The 12,974-nt window shown below is 42.0% G+C and overlaps 1 pseudogene; it reads left to right on the top strand.

The window, feature by feature from the left end:
• The first annotated feature begins 383 nt into the window (after positions 1 to 383).
• LOC108069762 (protein misato-like) lies at positions 384 to 7,150 on the top strand (annotated as a pseudogene).
• Positions 7,151 to 12,974: the final 5,824 nt, after the last annotated feature.

The raw sequence follows: 12,974 nt of genomic DNA, 5'->3' as shown, positions 1-12,974 counted from the left end.
CAAGTGCCAGAGGAACCATGGGCAACAGTATGCGCGGATTTCGTTGGACCCCTACCGCGTTCGTAGCACGGCAATTCAATGTTACTGGTGCTCATAGACAGGGTCTCTAAATTGACGGAACTAGTGCCGCTACGCAGTGCAACAGCCGAACCGCTTAAGAAAGCGTTTAGGGAGCGTATAATCGCAAGGTATGGGGCCCCAAAGGTGGTCATAACGGACAACGGAGTGCAGTTTGCGAGTCGCATTTTCAAAAATTTTCTGGCGGAGATGGGTATCAGACAGCCATTCACCGCTCCCTATACGCCGCAAGAAAACCCGACGGAGCGGGCAAATAGGACGGTAAAAACAATGATTGCCCAGTTCGCAGGACAAGATCAGAGAACATGGGACGAAAAGTGGCCGGAGATCATGCTGGCCGCATATCGGAATCCACTGGATACACCCCATCTTTTCTTACCCAAGGCAGAGAGCCACGACTACCGAGCGCCCTAGACGACAAAGAAACCTTGGGCACCGGACGAGCCACGGAAACCCCGGATGAAAACGCGCAGAAACTAAAGGAAATCTTTGAGATCGTAAGGCGGAATCTGGAGAAGGCCTCCCAGGACCAGGCTAGGTATTACAACCTAAGGAAGAGGCAAACGCCGGCGGTGGGCGACGTAGTCTAGGCCAAGGAACACCACCTGTCAAAAGCTGCAGAAGGGTTTGCCGCAAAATTGGCACCTAGGTATGACGGGCCCTACCAGGTCGTAGATTTCGTCTCACCGGTGATCTGCAAAATACGGACCGTAAACACAAAGAAGGAACGGACCATACATGTAAGCGAGCTCAAACAGCAACAAACATAAGACACAAGCGAGCAACAGCATCAGGCAGACGCAACTGAAAAACAACAACATTGAAAACTCCAAGGAATTGCCGAGGAAACTCCAGGGAACATCCAAGGAAACTCCAGGGAACAGCCGAGGACACGCCAGGGAACTGCCGAGGAAACTCCATGGACCATCCGAGAAAACTCCAGGTTATTCAACTTTCACCGAAGAAAGGGGGGAGACGGTACAGCCTCAGGGCTATACCGTATACAGCCAGACATCCCCTGACAGAAACAACAACCGGAAGAAAAACACGACAACCCTAGAATATAAACAGATTCAATGCCGGTCCAGCCGATTTGGCAACTCACCACAACCAAAGTGGTAAAGAAACCCATTGACTGACGGAATGCGGCAATCTACAGCTTCGCCGCAGTCAACCGTATCAGGGGCATTGACCCCAGACCCAAGGGCAAGAAAGGGCATATGTTGGATTCATCTGGAAAACAAGAACAAATTAGAAACAGAAAGAAAAACACACCAAAGCGTGCACTTACAGAAACAATTGTAATTGTACAAACTCACCATGAAGTAGGGACGGGGCGCCTCGATAAGGAGGTCGATTGGCACTGGACGATAGTGCGATCGATGGGCACAAGCTAAATGGCTATGGTCACCATACACGTGAGATTTTGACCTTCCAGTTCGGAACGTACGCGAACTATGTGGGCGCCCACTTCTGGAACCAGCCGGAGAACCCCACTAAATCCGCTCTTCCAGGATGCCAACTTCAGGTACGGCGACGAAGGCGACCAGGTGGCCCAGGGGCAGCGGCCCAACAGTGATATTCTCTACAGGGAGATGCTGAATGCCCTGAATCGCACCACCTACACGCCCCGCCTGCTGTCCGTGGACCTGGCCGGCACCCGGGTCATCTGCCGGTGGCGGGCGAGCTGTACGGGAACTTTGTGCAGCGGGACGACGATCTGCTGCCTTCGGGGACGGGCGAGCGGGTTGGCCGGCCAGCAGCTGAATGTGCAGGAGCAGCCGGTGGCCGCCATTTCCGAGTACCAAAGGGATCTGCAGAAGAACTTGGTGGTTGGATGAATGAACGGCATGAATTCCGAAATTATTCAAACGACAATTTCTTTTGAAGAAGAAAGGGTCATAATTTTGTGATTAAATTTGCATGAATTTTATTTTCTAAGTTAACATTGATTTGTTAAAAATTTTCTACTTTTTGTTCTCAAAAGAAAGCACAAAAAAAATCTGGCAAAATCAAAGAATTCATAAAAATTATTCATGCATTTATTCAATTCGAAATGAATGAGAAAAACATTCAATTTATTTCACATAGAATTGTATTAAAAAAATCAGAAAATTTTATGGCATACTACGATAAAATAAAAATTGAATGATTCATGATTCTTTTCAAGAAGAAAGGGTGATTAAATCTGCATGAATTTTATTTTCTAAGCAGTTAATTGATTTGTTAAAAATTTTCCACTTTTTGTTCTTAAAAGATAGCACAAAAAAAATCTGGCAAATTCAAAAAATTCATAAAAATTTATAATAAACCGGGCTCGGTATAAGCTGTCCGACTTGACAGATGAGCAGTTGCTCAAGATATTTGACTCAGTTCCGTCGGACGAGGAAGTGTTAAGCTCAAGTGACGACGAGGACGACGACTTTGATATAATGGAGGCTCTTAATACTGCATTAGAGGATGCTGAGACCATATCATTTATTGAGAGTAATGTTGAAAATGTCCCAAACAATGCACAGGAAGCTGAGACTTTCCAGAAAACTCCAAAAAGGCCGCGATCACCATTACCAATCATTGAAGATTCGGCATCTCCGCCAACTTCTGGTGGGTTCAATGGAGCTGGTAAGCTAAATTTAATTGCTATGTGGTATTTTTGTGAATAAGTAGTTTTATTTACTCAGGTATTTAATCAATAACGAAAGATTCGAGTAAGATTCTGTGGCGAGAGAAATGCGCAGCTTTAAAGGATGATATTAACAATAAGATTAACACTGATGAGCTATACCATTACATAGGTATTTTAATCTTCATGTCCATTTAGCGCTACCCAAATCTGAAGAGCTACTGGGGACAAAATGCGCTCGGACCTATACAAGCCTGCATGCGCCGAAGCAGATTCGAGGCAATCAAAAAGTACTTGTCGCTACGTGATGAGCGCGAACGGGTCAAAAAGGGTGAACAAGGCTACGATCCTTTGTTCCGTACGCGAAAATTTGTAGACGGTCTCAACAATGGTTTGACTCGGTGCCAAAGTATGCCCGCCTTTGTGTTGACGAGCAAATGTGCAGCACAAAAATGAAGCACCACTTGCGTCAGTACATGCCAAATAAGCCGCACAAGTGGGGCATTAAACTATTTGTATTGTGCGATTCATTTGGATACGCATACCGCTTTGAGATCTACAGCGGTGCAGGTGACAATGTTGTCTTACCTGGTCACCCAGATCTTGGTGCTTCGGCCAACATTGTAGTGCGCTTAACACAAACCGTTAATAGATTTAAGAATCACATTATTTACTTCGATAATTTTTATACATCTCTGCCTTTGATGGTTTATCTAAGAGCGATCGGTAATTATAGTCTTGGCACGGTGCAAGGAAACCGTATCCCCAATTGCAAGCTACCAAACGATATTACCATCAACAAATGGCCAAGGGGTTTTTCGACTGAGTACGTTGGGTCCTCATATGGTGTCGACATAACCAATGTACTCTGGAAAGACAGCAAGCCTGTTCGCTTTTTGTCCACCTATGTGGGTGTAAAGCCATTTGAAAAGACTAACCCTCGTGAAGGAACTGCAAAGGCTACTCGTTTTGATAGAAAAGCTAAACGACACATTTCAATTGATTGTCCCCAAATTGTCCATGAGTATAACGCTCACATGGGCGGCGTAGATCTCATGGACGGCCTAATGGGACGCTATCATATCAGAGCAAAAACTCGGGATGCCGCAACACGAATTTTTTATCACCTAATTGATATGGCAGCCACCAACGCCTATATTTTACACAGACGTATCCAAACAGAAAACGAAAGCCAAAACAAATTACTCGCACTCCCAGACTTTCGCGAAACACTAGCAGCAGGGCTGGTGACATATACAAAAAAAAACTTACCGGGTCGTCCAATCAATACCAAAAATGCATCTTCACCGCGATGTGCAAGCCAGTCTCCATCCTCTCTGTCAGGACGAACAAGAAATTCCCCATTCATGCAGTCTCCACTCCCTCATTGACCTTTTCAGCATGAACTCAAACGTGGTAAAAAATCAAAACATCCAATATCGGACTTGCGGTTTGACCAGCTAAACCATTTCCCACATTGCTTGGATCGAAACAGTGGAAAAAGATGTTGCAAGCACTGTAAGATTTCACAAACGCAATGCATATGCACGAAATGCAATCTGCATTTATGCTGCACAGCGAACAAAAACTGTTTTGTAGAATACCATAAGAAAAAATAAAAAAAATCTTCATTACTTGAAAATGATTTTTTTTCACTCAAAGCCCCAAGCGTGCCTTCAGGCCCGCTTACCTTTCTTCTCACCTTACAGGTGAACCGAAGATTCTACGTTATTTCTAAGCACATATTTGAACTTAGAAACATTCATTCACTTAAAAAAAAATTATTTGAATACTTTTTTCCTATTATTTTTTAAAGTAGGGGAGAGTGGGGGAATTTCGTCAGCATTTTTTCAAAGCTATTTTTTGTCCATCTTGAGACACGTTATCATATTTCTATTTTTATTGTTGAATGCGGTTAGCACCAAGCTTTAAAATGTGACATTCCTCTATTTTTTTAATTAGCTTGGTGATTTATAAAAAAATAAAATGTAAAACCAATATACTGGGGCAATCTCACCACACAGGGGGGTAAAATCACTACACAACTGGGGAAATTTCGTCACCTGAAAAATGTAGGGAGTTTAACGCCTGAAAATATGCTACACTGATCAAGCGTACCATTTTTGTTGACGTCCTATATTTGATGCTGCTGCTGGTAGTCTGCTCGTTAGCCAGCTCGTCAAATATAAAAATATGTATTTAAAATAGGTGCGAATTTACCCTTAGCGTAGGGTGGCGAAATTTCCCAAGACCGTACTTTTTTAGAAATAATTATTTTTCTTGCGAAATTAGGCGCGAAGTTAAAAATCACTGACGCAGAAATGCACATTATAGCACTGTGTAACATATAAAAAATCGTGTATCTTATTCCTTTTGAATTGTGGCATACAGAAAAAATTTCGTCGAGAACTAAATGTAGCTTTTGAACTGTTAAAACACATTTAATATTATAGCTTAATTATCTTGGCCTTCTGTGCAAAACAAATGCATTGGTTGTGTCTGGCCGTCTTGAAGGATTAAAACAAAAAAATTATATATTTCTACGACTTATGGATTCCGAGATATTGCAGGTGACGAAATTGCCCCTGTGACGAAATTCCCCCACTCTCCCCTAGTCTTAGAGGGTTCATATCAAGCAAGGGAACCTCGCTTCTATTCCTTTTTCTCCCCTCCAGATCCCCCCCTTTCGCACAGCATTCGCGTGGTAAACAGTGTGCTGAGCTACCACCATCTCAGCGAGCAGGCTTCCATGCTCACGCCGCTGTCCACGCTGGAGAGCATTTGGCGCAACCATACCGGCCTGTTCCAGTTTTCACTCGGAAGTGAATTTGTTAACATTATCGGATTTCCCGTTAACAGTACTAAATTTCCCTTACTTGTTAGGGACATTTTATAATATTTTCCTTTGGTCCCTTTGCAGTTTTGAAAGGCTCCCAACAGAATAGTATTAAAAATCAGTGTGGGAATCATAGTATTGCAAACTGCAAGAGCATACAGAGATGCCAAAGTCGAAAAACAAAGTCCCTATCAAATGTCCCCGTTCAAATTTCACATGAAATAATGTGGTATTGCGAGCCAAAACACTTATTTCGTTAATTAGGATAAATTATCTTTCTTATAAAAGAACCATTAACCTTATCGGATAATTTTAGAATAAGTCCCAAGGAAATACTAACTTATATCCATACCGTGACAACTCTAGGCCATTTTTACCAAATCCGAGCGGAATTTAGAACAAGGGCGGCGGATTTGCATTAATTGTCATAGCTAGAATATACCGGGTTTTAAGCTGCAACCACAAAATATTTATTAATAAGTCATATATGTAAATAATTTCGATTCCGATGATGCAATTAGAAACATAAAACATCAAGGAATAGCATAAAAATATTATTGATTTATAAAGCTATCGCAGAGTTTAATTAATAATTAATTTTTATACTGCCGAATTTAAATCCGCCTGTCATATGCTTGGCGGAAAGTTTCCGTGTGAATTTTTCGGAAGTTAACAGAGTAACAACAGAGGGAAATTCGATTTCATGCAGTTCTTTCGGAAGTGAGTCTTGGAACAGGTCTGGGAAATTCGAATCCGTGTGAATCTTTCGGAAGTGAAAACTAGAACAGGGCCGATAGCCTTAAGTCGCGCAGTCTGCCGGGACTGCAGTGGCAGGCGTATACCAGACATCTACCAGACATCGGCCTTGCTGGCCGCCTTCTTGGACACCGCCACCTTGGGCTATCGCCTGCGGCAGACGCCCGAGTCGCTGTTGCGTTTCTGCGAGCGTGTTTCGCCATCGGGCAGGAAGATGACGGCTGCCGCCATGGCCTTGCCATTTGGTTTGAGGCAGGGGCAGGATCTGATCGAGTTCCTGGACCAGAGCGGCGACCATGCGCTGCTCACACAACTAACGCCGGGCTGCGAACCAAGCACTTCGTTTGTGATGCAATCGGTGACGGCTCGTGGCATTCCCGCCAAGCGTTTGAAGCGGCCAAGACAGACGGCTGGCGAACAACTGCGGATGGCAGCCTATAACTGCGACAGTGTCTCTCACATGCTGCAGCTGTACTACCAGTGCAGCTATCATGGCAGCGTCACCAATGCTGCAGCCACTCCGCTGCCGCTGAAGACGCAACTGCCCTTTCCGTACGAGATCTTTGGCGGGGGCATTTCCAGCGATGGCTTCCGTTTGCCTGACGGCGGGGAACGCGAGTCGGGCACTCGTGTCGATTCCGCACCCTTGCTGGCCGCCCTGCAGAACTCCACCAAGCTGGGCGAGCACCTGGACAACCTGCACGCCCAGACGCATCGCGTGCAGTTGGCCAAGCTGCAGGTGTACTCAAATTCTAACCTGGAGCGGGATGACTACGAGACCGCACTGGATCAGCTGCTCGAGTTCCGGGACCTCTATGCAGATTCGCAGTATCTGTAGGTTCCATCTAGTATTTTGGGTAAACACGATAAGCCGTAGGATAATAAACACACTCATATGCTTTTGAATACTAATTCCAGTTATTTAATAATATTTTATTTATATGTTATAGTACATTTTTGTTATATACAAATTTAAAATTTAACAATTTTATAGGGTTACCCCCATTGTATATTTCTCTGAATGAAAACCAAAACAAAACATTATTGGGAACACTTAGATGAATCGTTTTTTTTACCAAAACTCCCAATTCTGATTTTCTACCAAAAGTGCTATTTTGGGCGATTGAAAGAAAATGAAATGAATGCGAGAGAAATCCCGCACTTGTGCCTAACGCCTCTCTCCAGAGGGCACTCGTGAGAGCGCACTCTATCAACGCACGTGGCGCAATGGAAAATTCCCAATTCGAAAAACTGCGAATTTCCACCCTTATCATCACTTCTCCAAGTCGATTCTCACACCCAGCCGTTCACCTTCACAAACCGCAAATTATAAAACGCTTTCTAGCGCCGAAACTCGCGAATTCACCACATAAAATACCCGACCGTCACCAGCACGACTAAAACACGTCCTGGCTACCTTAAGAGGTACATGAGTATATCCGTATAATGGCTGGGAAATTATACACGTTCCATTTAATCAAGTAAGTAAGGAAACAATAAGAGTAGTGGTATTTCATTGACGATACCAAACCGAAGTCTAATATCTCCCACTTATTCTACACCTCTTATGTCTCCTTACACTGCCAGATTAGAGTCAAGCTCAAAAGGGTCTTCTTTCCCCGCTAATTATTCCAAGCCCGTTCCCTTGGCTGTGGTTTCGCTAGATAGTAGATAGGGACAGTAGGAATCTCGTTAATCCATTCATGCGAGTCACTAATTAGATTATTATTTTTATACCCGTTACTCGTAGAGCAAAAGGGTATACTAGATTCGTGCAAAAGTATGTAACAGCTAGAAGGAAGCGTTTCCGACCCCATAAAGTATATATATTCTTGATCAGGGTCACTAGCCGAGTCGATCTAGCCATGTCCGTCTGTCCGTCTGTATGAACGCTGAGATCTCAGAAACTACAAAAGCTAGAAGGTTGAGATTTCCCACACATATTCTTTGGCTTCCTACGCAGCGCAAGTTTATTTTAGCCGAGCGCCACGCCCCCTCTAACGCCCACAATCGCCCACAAACGCCCACAATCGCCCACTAACGATTTTAAAATGGGTCCTGCGCCCACATCTTTAAAGATTTCCGAGAAGTATAAATGCAATTTTGTTGTGTATATTTATACCTATCGAAATGTAGAAGACATTTTTCAAATCGGACCATTCATTAAAAAGTTATACGCAATCAAAAATTATATATCTATCTCCCTCGCACTCCCTTTAGCTGAGTTACGATTATTAGTCGGGACACCTCCCTTTAGCTGAGTGACGGGTATTAGATAGTCGGGACAACAACCCGACTATAGCGTTCTCTCTTGTTTTTTTTTATATAATGTTGTCTTTATTTACATCTGCCCATTGGGCATTATATTAAATGTTTTGATGTTGGTTTAATTGTATTTTGTGTAGATGTGTTAACAGGGAGTGTAGTAAAAGGGTGGTGTGGGTGTAATGTGTGTTGTGTGATGTGCGATAAGATCTACGTTTTTAACTCTAGGCCCTAGGGGACCCTAAATGGCAGGTCCGTTGGGTGCCATCTGCTCAGGCGACGAGGCTGTTGGTCCAGTGCGCTTGTAGCTAGGGGGTTCTTATGAATTTGCATCTTGTCCAGGTGTTTGTTGCTATATTTCGCCACTTTTTCTACTACAAAAGGCAGTTCCAGGTCTCGTTTTATTGTAGAGTTGCGCAGGGGGATGGAAATTTGACCGCGGGAATTAAGGCCGCGGAGAATTTTTCCTCGACGGCTCTTCTGTTTTTTTTTTATGAATATTAAGTAGGTATAAATATGTTATAAGAAAAGTTAGGAAATTGTTTTCATACAAAAATTTTCCCCAGGACCGTTGCAGTAGGGACACTTTAGTTATGGCCTGTAATCTTCGCCTAATTTACGCTCGTCAAACTTGGCCAGCTTTTCCACAAAATTCGAATGCAAATTTTCCCAGCATTTATCACAAATTTTGATATGCCCACATGGATAAATTGTTACTTGGCTTGGAACATACATACAAATACAACAAGGCATTAGCTTTAAGGCTGAGAATACATTCGCCATCTTTGTATCGTCATCAGAAAAGTCGAAATATTCGTTTTCAGGTCCATCAGTAAAAAAATCGTCCATTCCATTCATTCCTTTGCATATTTGTGATTTCGGATACGACAAACGACTTAAAAAGATGGATGCAGTAATTTTTCCCCTGTCTAGCTTTTCGCTTGCATTAACAATTTTCTCATCGCGATCCTAAAAAAAAAATGTTATTTGAGCAATTGTATTTAAATGTGTGACATTAAAAAATACCTTATAACCACGTTTTTTTAGTGGTGCAGTTAAGCCACCACTTTTTAGCAGCAAGTCAAACTCTCGGGATTTTGTAAACTCATAGGTTAAAAGGTACCCAATAAACTTAAAAAAATGTCCGTGTTTCATTAATCTTTTTCCCAGCACTCCATTCTGGGCCTCAAGCGATCCCGTTGTTCTTGTGGACAATTCAAAGACAGAAATATTTTCCGGTCCCTCCTTAGATTTAAGAAAAATGTATTAAATTTAGCACTATCAAAAAAAGGAAGGGAAATACCTTTTGAATCCATTGCTTTTCAAAGTATTTGAGAAAGCTCTAAAAATCTTTATCATAACCCGCCTCTGAATTTACCATTTCAAAGCAGGGAATTATCTCCGAAGCTGGTAATAACGGAAGGCATAACAATTTATAATATGCGACTTTAATGTTTGCATTAGTTTTTATAAAGTGCGGAAGATTCATTAACTGACTCGCTTTGCGTTTAGCTGCCTGACAAAAATGAAACCAACATCCATACGATTTAACAACAAAACTTTCGCTCTTTCAGTGATCGGTCGTGTTTTTGTCTTGCGCTCGGAATTTTTGTTCTTTTTGTCCATAAACCATCGGGGTTTAATTCAAATATTCTAACATTCAAATAGCTTTTTATGTCACTAACAACATCCGTTCGCTTCGCGAGTGCATAGTAATTGTTTTGTGTTTAAATTAACTAAATTAGTTTGCACGCCCAGTCTCTGTGCAGTGTTTGTTGTTATTGTTTTATCTTATTGCATTCTTCTTTTCTACCAAACGCTGTTTGGAACGGTAAGAATCTATACGGTAGTTACCCGCTCTCCCGCATAAAACATTGTTGCTGGCACAGCTTAAACTTACGCTCCCCCGCTTACTCACTCCCGCTCACTCTCTCCCGCTCTCTCTTACTCTCGTAGTTTTTTTCTCTTTGCACCGTGGTTCGGAATATAGCGATAATGGCTGTCTGTTGTTCGAAGAAATGCAAGTCGTTGATTTTGGCTGGACAACAGAGCATTCCGTGCCATTCGTGCGACAATATTTTTCATGCTAAATGCCTTGGCTATTCGGACCTGGTCCGTGATGCAATCGACATGAGAAGTGGCTTGCGCTATTATTGTGAAGAATGTATTGCATATGATACCCAGGCAATCTTTATAAGACGGCTCACAAAAAGCACTGTAACGGAACTAATTCGAAACAGCCGTAGAAATACGGATCTGCTTGTGGCGCTTGAGTCGCAGCTCACTAGCCGTATGCTATCTGAGCCCGATTCTCCTAAGCGTAAAAAGATCGCGGTCGATAGACAACCCACGGAAGACGCTAGTGCATCTCTCTCTGGCGATCCGGGGTCTGCAGCACAGCAGTCGATCTCAGCTGCCGCACAAATGGTACTGAGGTCGAAAGCTAAAAAAGATTCGGTATCCGAATGTAAAGATCGTGAGATTTTGCCGCATGAGACTTTCGAAAAATCTGTTAAAAAATAAAGAAATGACTCCAACGCCAACGTCACATGCGTGGTACCTAAAACAGTCACCTGTGTACCGCAGCGGAAACAAATTTTTGTTTCTCGGCTGAATCCTGACCTTTCATCCCTGGACATTACGGCCTATATCCGTAACAAAGTTCAGATTGATGATCTAAAGGTTGAACGATTTAATTTTCCATATGCTAGGGAAGTATCATCATTTAAGATCGGTGTTCCCTGTGCTCATTTTGCAACGATGTGCTCACTCAATTTTTGGCCTGCAGGCATTTTGGTTAAAGAGTACGAAGCTGGAAAAAAGAAAATTCGTTCAAAGGAAGTTGGAAGTCCCTTTAAAGAGCCATCCACATCTTCATCTGTATCTGTCTCAAAAAAATAGATTCTTTCCTTCTGCTTTCCTATCAGAATACCAGAGGTTTACAAAGTAAGTTGACCAAATTGTATACTGATAGTTTTTCCTTGTCTTCCCATGTTATTGTGTTCACAGAAACTTGGTTAAAACCGGAAATTCTTAGTTCCGAAGTTTTTCCAAGTAAGTTCACAACGTACAGGCTTGATCGTCCCTCCCGACGTGGAGGTGGAGTTTTAATTGCAGTCAACTCAGAATTAACGTCTGAAGAAATAACGTCCGACGAAATAATGGACATTGAATTTCTGTGTATAAAACTATCCCTTCAGGGTATTTCTATATACATAACATGTTCTTATATTCCGCCGTCATCTGAATTCCCAATATATGCTAATCATCTGTCCGCTATCCAGTTTATTTCAAGTAAACTATCAGATATGGATCAGTTAATAGTTTTAGGTGACTTTAATATACCTAGAGCGACATGGTCCACCGTCGAAACCTCGAATATATTGTTACCTTCAACGCAGCATGATTTTCTTGATGGTTTGCTTGATATTTCATTGTCTCAAGAGTAGCTATATTAAAGGCTATTTCACATTTCTTTCATGGTTTAAAAAGGAAATCACACACACCAGGGGTTTTCTCAAAAGTAAACTGAATACATTCACTTTCTATCCCAGATTTCTGGTAACAGAACACGTAAAACAGGTCTTTGAGTAGGCAAAAGGTTTCAATTGTTACCTGCATTGTCACCAAAAAACAACCTCACATCTAGCCAACAATAAAAAATAAATCCTTGAATCCTGGAATACTCATATTAAAGCGTTAAAAAGGTTTCAATCCTTCAGAGAGAGGGTGACACCCTCTGGATTGGATTTTCTGTAAAATAAGTATAAAACATAGACTGCGAAATTAATAATTTAGTGGTAACCATTCTAACTTAAAATATAATATTTAGTTGTAATCAAAAATATTCAGGGTAACCTGGACTTGATAGAGTGTTGGGATCAAAGGATATTTAAATGATAAGGAAAATTCTTTACAATTTTTTTTTATTCGTTTTAGTACAATCCGTGCACAATGGGTTGATAGGAAGAACTTTACATCACGCGATTTTGAAAATTTTTTGCATATTTTTCCGCAGAAGGGGGGGGGGGAGATTGAGAGATAGATGTTGTTTTTTGGTGACTATGCAGGTAACAATTGAAACCTTTTGCCTACTCAAAGACCTGTTTTATGTGTGCTGTTACCAGAAATCTGGGATAGAAAGTGAATGTATTCAGTTTACTTTTGAGAAAACCCCTGGTGTGTGTGATTTCCTTTTTAAACCATGAAAGAAATGTGAAAAAGCCTTTAATATAGCTGCTTTCAGCTAAAGTTGTATTGGCCAGAATAACCTGAGAGTATAGGTTTGAGCCTGTTACAATCTTTACAAGATCCTCCCCCAACCAACCAATATCGGATATTTCTTTAGAACCCATAGCTACTTTCAGCTATTGTTGTATTGGACAAAATAACCTGAGAGTACAGGTTGTCAAAACT

This window comes from Drosophila takahashii, chromosome X (assembly GCF_030179915.1).
Source record: "Drosophila takahashii strain IR98-3 E-12201 chromosome X, DtakHiC1v2, whole genome shotgun sequence".
In the NCBI taxonomy this organism is placed as follows: domain Eukaryota; kingdom Metazoa; phylum Arthropoda; class Insecta; order Diptera; family Drosophilidae; genus Drosophila; species Drosophila takahashii.
This window is presented reverse-complemented; position numbering and strand designations above follow the sequence as displayed.